At 40.6% G+C, this 14,899-nt stretch overlaps 1 non-coding gene across 1 annotated transcript; it reads right to left on the minus strand.

Moving 5' to 3' along the window:
* Positions 1–14,274: 14,274 nt before the first annotated feature.
* LOC111549739 lies at positions 14,275–14,379 on the minus strand. Its single transcript, XR_002733819.1, has one exon. It is a non-coding gene; the product is annotated as a U6 spliceosomal RNA (small nuclear RNA).
* Positions 14,380–14,899: the final 520 nt, after the last annotated feature.

Here is a 14,899-nt window from a genome sequence, read left to right on the forward strand (position 1 = left end):
CAATATAAACAATATCTCTTCACTTTCCCAGGTAAGAATTTTGTATCCTTTACCTTTGTCTTCATCTTTGGTTCCTTTATCACACTATCATGCTTCACATTTACAACCTGTTCTGTAACTATAGTTAAACAAGTCTTGCTTTGCCTACAGGTGGACTGTATTTTTGAAAATCAGTAAAGGATATTTATGCTACATCTGTGTAAACAGTATTCACTGTCCGGGAAAGTTACCTTCTATATCTCTACTTGTTTTTTTTGTACAGCTTTTTGTCATATATCCCACTCAACTAAATTATAAATTGCCTTTTCACTTTGTCTTGAATTGTCTTCCTTTATGGCATCATTAGACTAGGTTCTTCCAACATTTCCAGAATACTAGCAAATCCAGGAACTCCTTTTTTTTCTACAGGCAGTTCTTACAGTGCTGAAGTCTTTCAATCTGTATAGGCAGGCTTCCTGTTGCATAACTATCCTGGAAGTTGCATTCATTGCATTTCTCAATTTGTTCCACTGTTTCACAGACCCAATCCACTCCATTTCCTTCAACAAGTCCCTTGTTTGCTTGGCCTATATTCTCAAGAAACATCCTAAAAAAGAATATCAGTGAGGTAAAGCTTTCTCAAAAGTTTGTGTTTCATTTTCTTTTTCATTCTGTCCACATATTTTATCAATAGTTTGGCATGGTATAGAATTCCAAGTTCAGGAGGCGTGGTGGCTCACACCTGTAATCTTAATATTCTGGGAGGCCAAGGAGGGAGGATGGCTTGAATCCAGGAGTTCATGACCAGCCTGCGCAACACAGTGAGACTCTGTCTCTAATTTTTTTTTTTTTTTTTTTAAGGTGGAGTTGTGCTCGTGTCTCCCAGGCTGGAATGCAATGGTGCGATCTTGGCTCACTGCAACCTCTGTCTCCTGGGTTCAAGCAATTCTCCTGCCTCAGCCTCCCAAGCAGCTGGGATTACAGGTGCCCGCCACTATGCTCGGCTAATTTTTGTATTTTTAATAGAGACGGGGTTTCATCACGTTCACCAGGCTGGTCTCGAACTCCTGACCTCAGGTGATCCACCCGCCTCGGCCTCCCAAAGTGCTGGGATTACAGGTGTGAGCCACCATGCCTGGCCCTGTCCCTATAAAAAATAAAAAAATTAGCTGGCGTGGTGGCTCACACCTGTAGTCCCAGCCACTCAGAAGGCAGAGGCGGAGGATCACTTAAGCCCAGGAGGTCAAGGCTTTAGTGAGCCATGACTGCGCCATTGTACACCAGCCTGGGCAACAGAGTTAGACCCTGTGTGGATAAAACAAAACAAAACCAAAAAAACAAAACAAAACAAAACAAAAAAATGGAATTCTAAGTTTAAAGTCATCTCTCCTAGGAACTTTTAGGGTTTCTTGTATCTTAATACTCAATCAAAAGTTTGTTGCCAGCCTGATTCTCATTCCTTTACGGAGTACTTGAACTTTCTCCCTGGAAGCTTTTAGAATCCTCTCTTCATCCTTGCTATCCTTAAATTTCATGATATATCTGTGTATACACATATTTTTCTTTTTTCTGTTCAGTACTCAGTAGGTCTTCTACATTTGCAGAATCATGTCTCCCTTTAGTTCTGAAACTTTTTTCTTATTGAGCAAGTTTCATCCAACCACTTTCTCTTTTCTAACTTTCCGAACTTCTACTATTCTGATGTTGAAAATGTACATTCTTAGGATTTATCTTTTCTTTCTCTGTTGTTCTCTACTTTTCCTCTTTTCTTTAATCTTGTAGTAATGCAAATTGAGCCTACCAACTGACCTTACAGACTATGAGACAGAGAAATAAATCTCTCATGACTTATGTTTATTCCTTCCATTTAGTTAAAAGGTTTATCCAACATCAGCCCTGCTGGGTTTAGTGGGTGAGTGCTACCTATGATTTTGAGTATTCACTCCTACTACAAGTCAAGATTCATTCTCAGTGCTGTGTATACAGCAATGAACAAAGAAAAAAATTCCTGACTTCTTGAACTGACTTTGTAGTAGAGGGACACAGACAATAAAAAAATTAAAATGTTGCATGTCCAGTATAATTCTGGAGTCAGCAGTTGTAGCTGCAGCTTTCTGATTTTGTAGGCAGCTTTTTGTTCAGAGACAGGCAGCAGCTTCTTTGGCGGTTTGCTCTTATAGTGTGACTCTAGGAATTTTTCTCAGAGTTCTACATTTCTTTAGCCCTCCTATGATTCAGTAGAATATGTAATACTTGTTGAGAAATTCTTTTTATCCTTAAATTATAGAGCACATAGAGTGATTTCTATGAATTCTATTCTCTGTAACTGAACCTGAACCTTACTGCTACAGTAGTCACAAAAATAAATTGTACTTTTCAGCAAGAAGCCTCCTTGGTATTTTTCTTTCTGTCCTCTGAGACCAAACTGTAGGGGCAAAGCTCATTTAAGTTCCCAGCACAGGCCCTGACCTCAATTTTGTATGTACTCAGGGAAGCATTCCTACTATTTGCCATCTAGATAGATAATTTAGCTGATGAGAATTCCAAGCTGACGGTTAAACAGAATACTGTACCAAAAAGTATCAATGAGCACTCTGTGAGGCTAGGGCAGGCGGATCACGAGGTCAGGAGATCGAGACCATCTTGGCTAACACGGAGAAACCCCGTCTCTACTAAAAATACCAAAATTAGCTGGGCGTGGTGGTGCACACCTGTAGTCCCAGCTACTCAGGAGGCTAAGGCAGGAGAATGGCGTGAACCCGGGAGGCAGAGCTTGCAAGCTTGCAGTGAGCTGAGATTGCGCCATGCACTCCAGTCTGGGCGACAGAGCCAGACTCTGTCTCAAAAAAAAAAAAAAAAAAAAACACAAAAAAAGTATCAATGGGCTTGAAGATTATAAATCTGAAAGAAAGGCATATGAGCTTCCCAGAGCTTCAGGTTAATAAAGGAGAAATACACGAATGTAACCAGGTTAAGCCTAAAATTTGATATACTCACTTTACCATTTGATCTGAAAATACTGCAAGAATACTCAAAATGAAAATGAAGACATCAAGCAAAAATTTATATATGCTACTTATAAACATTCTGAAAGTGTCAGATATTATGTTTACTAGAACCCGCTGAGTTTTACACTGTCAAATTACGGCCTTTTATGACATGGCCCGTTGACAGATTTGCCCAGAATTGATGAAATACAACAGTTTATCCTGAATAGTTTACATTAGATTTGCTTTTGAAAAATGCATAAACATCCCATCTTAGTCACCTCAGGCTGCCATAACAAAATACCCTAGACTGTGCAGCTTAAACAACAGGAATTTATTTACTCACGGTTCTGAAAGCTGGGAAATCCAAGATCAAGGATTGGTTGATTGCCAGTCAATTTGGTTCCTGGTGAGTGCTCTGTCGCCAGTTTGTCGATTTCTTGGAGAGCCAGAGAGAGTGAGCTCTGGTGTTTCTTCATCTTCCTATATGGCACCAACCCTATCAGATTAGGACCCCACCCTTATAGCCTCGTTTAACCTAATTATCACCTTATAGGCCCCACCTGCAATACAGTCAACACTGGGGATTAGGGCGTCAACATAAGAATTTTGAGGTAGACACAGTTTAGTGCACAGCACATACTTTCCAGAATTTTGCTTTTAGAAAATGTACAAATATTTTATAATATTGATAATTGTAAAAACTAACTTTGATTTAGTGATTAACACGAGCCAAGTACTATGATGTCTTATAAATGTTTTCTTATTTAATCTTTACAACCAATGAGATAAATTCTATTATCTTCATTTTACAGATGACGAACTGATGCGCAGAGGTGCTAAGTAACTTAACCAAGATCACATGGCTAGTACAGTAAAGATTCCAACACAGAGGATCCTCTTAGCTACTATGTTATAATTTAATGTATAAAATGCTCGTATATTATATATCAGTAAGAAGAGCTGTTCAGTAAGGATTTTACAACAGGTGACATGGAGACTGAGAAGGTACCATGAACTGGCACAGTTGAGTATGTGAGATAAGCCCTGCTGTAAATATACTACTGTGGGCACTGAAAGGAGGACTCAGTTCCTATCATGTAGGTATTGGGAGTTTTAGCTTATACACCAATTTGCACTCTCACCAACAGGATCTGAGTTGTTTCTCTACAATCTCACCAACTCTGGGTTTATATTTAAATAAGACCTCACCTATAACTTCAAAATAAAAATATGAAAATACCAATATAACCCATCTGCTGTAAGAATAATCCCCTATGTAGTCATTGTGGCCTGTTTTAATCACGTCATTATGAAGTGCAAACCACGACAATAAATTCACAAGGTGAAATGCAAAGCTAAGATTAAGGCTAAAATTTGATATGCTCGCTTTATTATTTAACCTGAAAATACTGCAAGAACACTCAAAATGAAAACAAAGACATAACGGAACAATTTATACAAAGGTCTTATAAACACTCTGTGTCAGATATTATTTAAATTATCTGGATTGGGGAGAAGGCAAAGCAAGATGGCCAAATAGAAGCCTCCACCAATCCTCCTTCCTGCAGGAACACCAAATTGAACAACTACCCCTACAAAAAAGTACTGTCATGAGAAACAAAAATCATGTGAGCGATCACAGTATATGGTTTGAACTTCGTATCACTGAAAGAGGCCCTGAAGAGGGTAGGAAAAAGAGTCTTCCATTGCCAACACAACCCCTTCCTCATTCCCTGGCAGTGGCCCTATGGTGCCAAGAGAGAACCCGTGCACTTGGAGGAGGAAGAGTGCAGTGATTGTGGAAACTGGCATGGAAACACAGTGCTCCCCTGTAACAATGGAAAACACCACCAGGCAGAACTCAGGCAGAGCCATGAAAGGGTCATCTGGACCTGCCCTAGCCAGAGGGCTCAGCCCACCCCAGTGCTCAGAATGCATTCTGGCAGACCTCATACCACAGGCTAAAGTGCTCTGGGGTCCTAAATAAAGTTGAAAGGTGGTCTAGGCCATAAGGACTGCCATTCCTGGGCAAGTCCTGGTGCTGTGCTGGGTTTGGAGTCAGTGGACATAGGGGGCACGTGACCTGGTGAGACATGAGCCAGGGCAGCCAATTAGAGTGCCTGCACCACCCCTCCTCATAACCCCAAGCAGCAGAGCTCCAAAGAGACACCTTCCTTCTGCTTGAGGAAAGGAGAGGGAAAAATAAAGAGGACATTGTCTTGCATCTCGGACACAAGCTCAGCCACAATAGGACAGGCATCACGCAGAGTCCTGAGGCCCCCATTCCAAGCTCTAGCTCCAGGATGACATTTCTAGATATACCGTGGGCCAGAAGGGAACCTGCTGCTTGAGGGGAAAGACCCAGTCTTGGCAGGATTCATCACCTGCTGACTAAAGAACCCTTGGGCCCTGAAAAATGTGCAGTGGTAACCAGGCAGTACTTGCTGTAGGCCTTGGGTGAGACTCAGTGCTATACTAGCTTCAAGTGTGACCAAGCACATTCCCATGTATGGTGGCTACAAGGACAGACTATTGTTTGAGAAAAGCAGAAGGAAGAATAAAGGGGTCTCTGTCTTGCAGCTTAGGTACCAGCTCAGCCACAGTGGGGTAGAGCATCATGTGGGCTCTTGGGGGTTCCAGATTCCAGGTCTTGCCTCTTAGATGGTACTTCTGGACCTGCCTTGGGCCAGAGAAAAGTCCAGTGCCCTGATGAAAGAGTCCCAGACCTGGCAGCATTTACCAAATTGACTGAAGAGCCCTTGGGCCTTGAATGAACAACAGCAGGTAGCCAGACAGTACTTGCTGCATGCCTGGGGTGGTGGTGGCCATGGGAGAGACTCCTATGCTTGTGGAAAGGGAAGGGGAGAATGGGAAGAACTTCGTCTTGTGGCTTGGGTGCCAGTTCAGCCACAGTAGAATAGAGCACCAGGTAGATTCCTAAGGGTTCCAACCCCAGGCTCGGGCTTCCACGTGGCATCTCTGAATGCCCTCAGGACCAGGGGAATCTTACTACCCTGAAGGGAAGGATATAGCCTAGCTGGTTTTGCCACCTGTTTATTGTAGAGGCCTAGGACCTTGAGTGAACCCAAGTGGTAGCCATGCAGTGATTACTGTGGGCCATGGATGAGACCCAGTGCTGTGCTGGATTTAGGTCTCACCAAGTGCAGTAACAGTGTCAGTAGCCACAGGGGTGCTTGTGCAACACCTCCTGGAGCTCCAGGCAGCTGAGCGGAGAGAGAAAGACTCCATTTGTTTAGGAGAAAGTAAGGGAAGAGAACAAGAGGCTCTGCCTGGCAATCCAGAGAAGTCTACCGGATCTTACCCAAGACCAGCAAGACAGTACCTCTTTGAGTCTCCAAGAGCCATAGTGTTACTGGGCTTGGAATGCCCTCTAATCCAGATACAGCTGTGGTGGGAAAAAAAAATTAGACCACAATTCTCAAGTCCTTTTGAATAACTGAAAAGTCTTCCGAAGAAGGGTGAGTACAAACAAGCCCAGACTGCAAAGACTACAATAAATACCTAACTCTTCAATGTCCAGACACTGACGAACATCCACAAGCATCAAGACCATCCAGGAAAACATGACCTCATCAAATGAACTAAATGAGGCACCAGTGAAAAATCCCTGTCCCACAAAGACAGAGATATTGTGACCTTTCAAAAAGAATTCAAAACAGGTGTTTTGAGAAATCTCAAAGAAATTCAAGATAACACAGAGAAGACATAGAGAAGGAATTCAAAATCCTATCAGATAATATAACAAAGACACTGAAATAAGTAAAAGAAATGAAGCAGAAATTCTGGAGCTGAAAAGTGCAACTGACATGCTGAAGACAGCAGAGCCACTTAACATCAGAACTGATCAAGCAGAATTAGTGAGCCTGAAGACAGGCTATTTGAAAATACAGTCAGAGGAGACAAAAGAAAAAACAATAAAAAACAATGAAGCACACATACAAGACCTAGAAAACAGCCTCAAAAGAGCAAATCTAAGAGTTATTACCCTTAGAGAATAAGTAGAGAGAGAAACAGGCATAGAAAATTTATTCAAAGGTTGTGCAGGATCTGGATTTTATGCAAAAGAAAAAAAAAAGTTTATTCAAAGGGATAACAACATAGAACTTCCCAAACCCAAACTTAGAGAAAGATGTCAATCTCCAAGTACAAGAAGGCTACAGAACACTCACAGAATTAACCCAAAGAAGACTACCTCAAAGCATTTAATAATCAAACTCCCGAAGGTCAAGGATAAGGAAAAGATCCTAAAAGCAGCAAGAGAAAACAAATGAATAACATATAATGGAGTTCCCATACGTCTGGCAGCAAACTTTTCAGTGGAAACCTTCCAGGCCAGGAGACGGTGGCACCACACATTTAAAGTGCTGAAGGAAAAAAAAATTCTACCTTAGCATAGTACATCTAGCATAAACATCCTTCAAACATGAAGAAGAAATAAAGACCTTCACAGGCAAACAAAAGCTGAGGGATTTTATCAACACCAGACCTGTTTTATAGGAAATGCTAAATGGAGTTCTTCAATCTGAAAGAAAAGTATGCTAATGAGCAATAAGAAATCATTTGAAGGTACAAAACTAATAGGTAATAGTAAGCACAGAGAAAACACAGAATATTATAGCACTGTAATTATGGTGTGTAAACTACTAATATGTAGAAAGAGTAAAAGATGATCCAATCAAAATAATAACTACAATTTTTCAAGACATAGATACTACAACAAGATATAAATAGAAATGAAAAAGTTAAAAAGCAGGGAGACTAAATTAAAGGGTAGAGTTTTTATTAGTTTTCTTTTTGCTTGCTTGTTTACGCAGTGTTAAGTTGTCATAAGTTCAAAATAATGGGTAATAAGATGTTATTTGCAAGCCTTATGGTAATCTCAAATCAAAACATACAATGGACACACACACAAAAAAACAAAAAGCAAGAAATTAAAACATACCACTAGAGAAAATCACCTTCGCTAAAAGGAAGACAGGAAGGAAGGAAATAAGGAAGAGAAGACCACAAAAGAACCACACAAAAAAAATGTCAGGAGTGAGACCTTACTTAACAATAGTAACAGTGAATGTAAAAGGACTAATATCTCCAATCCAAAGACATACAGGGCTGAATGGATAAAAACAACACCCAACAATCTGTTGTCTAATAGAAACATACTTCACTTATAAAGAAATAAATAGGCTGAAAATAAAAGGATTCAAAAAGATATTCCATGAAAATGGAACCCACAAAAGAGCAGGAATAGATCTATACTTCTATCAGCCAAAATAGATTTGAAGACAAAAACTACAAAAAGAGAAAAAGAAGCTTTATAATGATAAAGAGGTCAATTTAACAAGAGGATATAATTTTAAATACGTGTCACTCAACACTGGAGCAACCAGGTATCTAAAGCAAATATTATTAGTACTAAAGAGAGATGGACTCCAATAGGGTAATAGCTGGGGACATCTCAACACTCCACCTTCAGCACTGAATGAATCATTCAAACAGAAATTCCACAAAGAAATATTGGACTTAATCTGCATGATATAACAAATGGCCCTAATAAATATCTACATAACATTTCCTTAAAACATTCAAAAATTTAAAGTATAATAATATAAAGTATCTTCTCAGACCACAGTGGAATACAATTAGAAATTAATAACAGGAGGAATTTTTGAAACTATACAAACACATGGAAATGAACAATATGCTCCTGAATGGCCACTGAGTCAATGAAGAAATTAAGATGAAAACTGGAACTTTTTTTGAAACACATAATGGAAGTTCAAAATAACAAAACCTACAGAATACAGCAAAAGCAGTACTAAGAGGAAAGTTTATAGCTATATACTATTATCAAAAAAAGTAGAAAAACTTCAAATAAACTAATGATTCATTTTAAAGAACTAGAAAAGCAAAGGCAAACCAACTGCAAATTAGCAGAAGAAATAATAAAGATCAGAGCAGAGATCAATGGAATTGAAACGAAGAAAACAATAAACAAGATCGATGAAACAAAACGTTGGTTTTTGAAAAGATAAAATTGACAAATCTTTAGCCAGACTGAGAAAAAAGAGAAGATCCACATAAATAAAATCAAAGACAAAAAAGGAGACATTATAACTAATACTGCAGAAATTCAAAGCATCATTAGTGGTTACTATGAGCAACTATATCCCAAAAAATTGGAAAACCTAGAAGAAACGAAAAAATTCCTAGATACATACAACCTACCAGAATTTAACCACGTAGAAATCCAAAACCTGGGCAGACGAATAACAAGTAATGAGATCAAAGCCATAATAAAAAAATCTCCCAGCAAAGAAAAGCCTGGTACCCAATGGCTTCACTGCTGAATTCTGCCAAACATTTAAAGAAGAACTAATACCAATCCTACTCAAAGTATTCCGAAAAATAGAAGAGGAGAGAATATTTGCAAACTCACTCTATGAGGCCATTATTACCCTGTTACCAAAACCAGGCAGACACATCAAAATAAATAAACAAATAAAAATAAAAAATAAACCGCAGGCCAATATCACTAATGAATACTGTTGCAAAAATCCTCAACACAAAAGACTAGCAAAGTGCATTCAACAACACATTAAAAAGATCATTCATCATGACTAAGTGGGATTTATCCCAGATCCAAGAATGATTCATCATACGCAAAACAATGTGATACATCATATCAACAGAATGAAGGACAAACACCATATGATCATTTTAATTGATGCTGAAAAAGCATTTGATAAAATTCAACATCCTTCATAATAAAAACCTTAAAAAAATTGGGTATAAAACTCAACATAATAGAATCTATATACAGCAGATCCACATCTAGTATCATACTGAATGGGGAAAAATGTAAAGCGTTTCCTCTCATACCTGGGACATGACAAAGATGCCCACTTTCACCACTGTTATTCACCATAGTACCAGAAGTTCTAGCTAGAGCAATCAGACAAGAGAAAGAAATAAAAGGCATCCAAATTGGAAAGGAAGAAGTCAAATTATCCTTTTCAGATGAGGTGATCTTATCTTTGGAAAAACCTAAAGACTCCACCAAAAAACTATTAGATCTTATAAACAAATTCAGTAAAGTTGCAGATACAAAATCAACACATAAAAATCAGTAGCATTTGTATTGCCAACAGTGAACAATCTGAAAAAGAAATCAAAGAATTAATTCCATATACAATACCTAGAAATAAAATTAATTACCCAGAAATTAACCAAAGTGGAAGATCTCTACAGTGAAAACTATAAGAAATTGATGAGGACACAAAAAAGTGGAAAGATATTCCATGTTCACAAATTGGAAATATCCATATTGTTAAACCGTCCATATTATCCAAAGCAATCTACAGATTAAATGCAATCTCTATCAAAATACCTATGACATTCTTCACATAAATAGGGGGAAAAAATCCTAAAATTTATATAGAACCATAAAAGACTCAGAATAGCCAAAGCTATCCTGAGTAAAAAGAACAAAACTGGACGAATCACATTACCAGGCTTCAAATTATACTACAGAGCTATAGTGACCGAAATGACATGGTATTGGCATAAAAACGAGACATAAAGATCAGTGGAAGAGGGCCAGGCACAGTGGCTTATGCCTGTAATCCAAGCACTTTGGGAGGCTGAAGCAGGTGGAACCCTTTGTGTCAGGAATTGATGGGTTCTTGGTCTCACTGACTTCAAGAATGAAGTCCCGGACCTTCACGGTGAGTGTTACAGTTCTTAAAGATGGTGGATCCGGAGTTTGTTCCTTCAGACGTTCAGATGTGTCTGGAGCTTCTTCCTTCTGGTGGATTTGCGGTCTCGCTATCAGGAGTGAAGCTGCAGACCTTGGCAGTGAGTGTTACAGCTCTTAAAGACAGCGCGTCTAGAGTTGTTCATTCTTCCCGGTGGGTTCGTGGTCTTGCTGGCTTCAGGAGTGAAGCTGCAGACCTTCGCAGTATCACAGCTCTTAAAGGCAGCATGGACCCAAAGAGTGAGCAGCAGTAAGATTTAGTGCAAGGAGGGAAAAAACTAAACTTCCACAGTGTGGACATGGACCCCAGTGGGTTGCCACTGGTTGACTGGGGCAGTCTGCTTTTATTCCCTTACCGGCCCCACCCATATCCTGCTGATTGGTCCACTTTACAGAGCGCTGATTGGACCGTTTTGACAGGGTGTTGATTGGTGCATTTACAATCTTCTAGCTAGACATAAAAGTTCTCCAAGTCCCCACTAGGTTAGTTGGATAGAGTACCAATTGGTGTATTTACAAACCCTGAGTTAGGCACAGAATGCTGATTGATGTATTTGCGATCCCTTAGCTATACATAAAGGTTCTCCAAGTCCCCACTAGACTCAGCAGCCCAGCTGGCTTCACCTAGTGGATCCCGCATGGGCGCTGCAGGCGGACCTGCCCGCCAGTCTCTAGCGGCCCCTGCACTCCTCAACCCTTGAGTGGTTGATGGGACTGGGCGACATGGAGCAGGGGGCGGTGCCGATTGTGAGGCTCGTGCCGCGCCAGAGCCCACTGCGAGTGGGGGTGGGAGGCTCGGACATGGCGGGCTGCAGGTCTCCAGCCTGCCCTGCAGGGAGGCAGCTGAGGCCCGGCGAGAACTGGAGCGCAGTACCGGTGCACTGGCACCCTCTGCAGCTGCTGGCCCGGGTGTTAAGCCCCTCACCACCCCGGGCCAGTGGTGCTGGCTGGCTGCTCCGTGTGCAGGGCCCACAGGGCCCGCAGAGCCTGTGCCTGCCAGAACTCGTGCTGGCCCACGAGCACCACGGGCAGCCCCGGTTCCCTCCCGCGCCTCTCCCTCCACATCTCCCTGCAAGCAGAGGGAGGCGGCTCCAGCCTGGGCCAGCCCAGAGAGGGGCTCCCACAGTGCAGTAGCAGGCTGAAGGGCTCCTCAAGCACTGCCAGAATGGACCCGAGGCCGAGGAGGCGCCGAGAGCCAGGCTGCTAGCACGTTGCCACCTCTCACCTTGATGTCAGGAGTTTGAGATCAGCTTGGCCAAGAGGGTGAAACCCTGTTTCTACTAAAACTACAAAAATTAGCTGGGCGTGGTGGCTTACACCAGTATTCCTAGCACTTTGAGCACTTTGGGAGGCTGAGGCGGGCAGATCACTTGAGGCCAGGAGTTTGAGACCAGTCTGGCCAACATGGTGAAACCTTGTCTCTACTACAAATACTAAACTTAGCCAGGTGTGGTGGCACGCACTTGTAATCCCAGCTACTCGAGAGGCTGAGGAAGAAGAATTGCTTGAACCCGAGAGGTGGAGGTAAAAGTGGGCTGAGATCTCACCACTGCACTCCAGCCTGGGCGACACAGGCAGACTCCATCTCAAAAACAAAAACAATGGAACAGAATAGAGAACCTAGAAACAACTCCATACATCTACAGTCATTTTCGACAAAGGTGCCAAGAACATACATTGGAGAAAGGACAGTCTCTTTAATGAATGGAGCTGGGAAAACTGGATAGCCATATGCAGAAGAATGAAACTAGACCTCTATTTCTCACCATACACAAAAATCAAATCAAAACGGATTAAAGACTTAAATCTAAGATCTGAAACTATGAAACTACTAAAAGAAAACATTGAGGAAGCTCTCCAGGACATTGTGCTGGGCAAAAGAGATGTTGAGTAATACCCTAAAAGCACAGGCTTGTCAAAACAAAAATGGGTAAATGTGATCACATCAAGTTAAAAAGCTTCTGCACAGCAAAGGAAACAGTCAACAAACAGACAATCCACAGAATGGGAAATAAATATTTGCAAACTATACAACTGACAAGGGATTCATAACCAGTATATATAAGGAGCTTGAACAACTCAATAGGAAAAATTATAATAATCTGAGTTTAAAAAGCACAAAAGGGCCAGGCACAATGGTTCACACCTGTAATCCCAGCACTTTGGGAGGCCAAGGCAAGAGGATCACTTGAAGCCAGGAGTTCAAGACCAGCCTGGGCAACATGGTCAGGCTGTTTTTGTTTTTTTTTTTTTTTTTTGTAGAAACCCCATCTCTACAAAAAAAGAAAATAAAAAAAAAAAGAAAATTTAGCTGGGTGTGGTGGTGCACACCTCTAGTCCCAGCTATTCAGAAGGCTGAAGTGGGGGGGATTACTTGAGCCCAGGAGTTCAACGCTGCAGTGAGCTATGATCAAACCACTGCATTCCAGCCTGGGTGACAGAGCAAGACCCTGTCTTAAAAAAATTTTTTTTTTTAATGGGCAAAAGATGTGAATAGACATTTATCAAAAGAAAACATACAAATGACAAGTATATGAAAAGGTGCTCAACATCACTCATCACCAGAGAAATGCAAATCAAAACTACAATGAGATATCATTTCATCGCAGTTAAAATGGCCTATATCCAAAAGACAAGCAATAACAAATGCTGATGAGGATGCGGAGAAAAGAGAACCCTTGTACACTGTTGGCAGGAATGTAAATTAGTACAGTCACTATGGAGAATAATTTGGAGAGTCCTCAAAAAACTAAAAATAGAGCTACCACATGATCCAGCAACGCCACTGATAGGTATATACCCCAAAGAAAGAAGATCAGTATATCTAAGATATACTTGCACTCCATGTTTATTGCAGCACCGTTCACAACAGCCAAGATTTAGAAACAACCTAAGCGTCCATCAACAGACAAATAAAGAAAATGTGGTTTATGTACACAACATAGTAGCATTCAGCCATAAAAAAGAATGAGATCCTGTTATTTGCAACAAAATGGATGCAACTGATGTCATTATGTTAAATAAAATGGGCCAGGTGCAGAATGACAAACTTTGCATGTTCTCACTTATTTGTGGGAGCTAAAAATTAATTGAACTAACAGAGATAGAGAGTAGAATGATGGTTACAAGGCTGGGCAGGGTAGTGGGGAATTAAGGAGTGGAGTGGGGATGGTTAATTGGTACAGAAGTATAGACAGAATTGGATCTAGTATTTAACAGCACAAGAGTGACTATAGTCAACGATAATTCATTCAACATTTAAAAATAACTAAGAGTATAATTGCATTGTTTGTAGCACAAAGAAAGGATAAATATTTGAGATGATGGATATTCCATGTACCCTGATGTGATTATTACTTATTGTATGCCTGTATCAAAATCTCATGTACCTCATAAATACATATACCATGTATTCACAAAAAATAAAAATAAAAAAAATTAAACGAATTATCTGGATTAGATTGGCATAACTTTCAGGAATTTATGTGTTTATTTTTAATTTTTGTGGTTACATAGTAGGTGTATATATTTAAAAATATGGAACCCTTTCACGAATTTGCATGTTACCCTTGGGCAGGGGCCATGCTAATCTCTGTATTGTTCTAATTTTAGTACATGCGCTGCAGATTTAAGCACTGCTTTCAGGAATTTAAGTACTTTATTATTTTTTTTTTTTTTGAGAGGGAGTCTCACTCTTTGGCCCAGGCTGAGTGCAGTGGCGCGATCTCAGCTCACTGAATCTCCGCCTCCGGGTTCAAGCGATTCTCCTGCCTCAGCCTCCTGAGTAGCTGGGATTAAAGACACGTGCCACCACGCCCTGGGCTAGTTTTTGTATTTTTTAGTAGACACGGGTTTCACCATGTTAGTCAGGCTGGTCTGGAACTTCTGACCTCAGGTGATCCACCAGCCTCGGCCTTCCAAAAGGAATTTAGGTACTATAAAATGCTGTTATGTATGTTAATGGAAAAGTAACTACATGCTTCATTTTCAGAACCAACCACATTCAAATGAAATGAGCGCGTCGAACCGACAAAAGCTCAAAAAAAAAAAAAAAAAAAAAAGAAAGAAAAACATAGAATTCTTAAAAGTGGTTAATATACTCTTAGATTGCATAACCCTGGTGGCAGTCTGAGTCCTGATTTTCTTCTAAGCTTCC

This window comes from Piliocolobus tephrosceles, chromosome 7 (assembly GCF_002776525.5).
Source record: "Piliocolobus tephrosceles isolate RC106 chromosome 7, ASM277652v3, whole genome shotgun sequence".
NCBI classification, from domain to species: Eukaryota; Metazoa; Chordata; class Mammalia; order Primates; family Cercopithecidae; genus Piliocolobus; species Piliocolobus tephrosceles.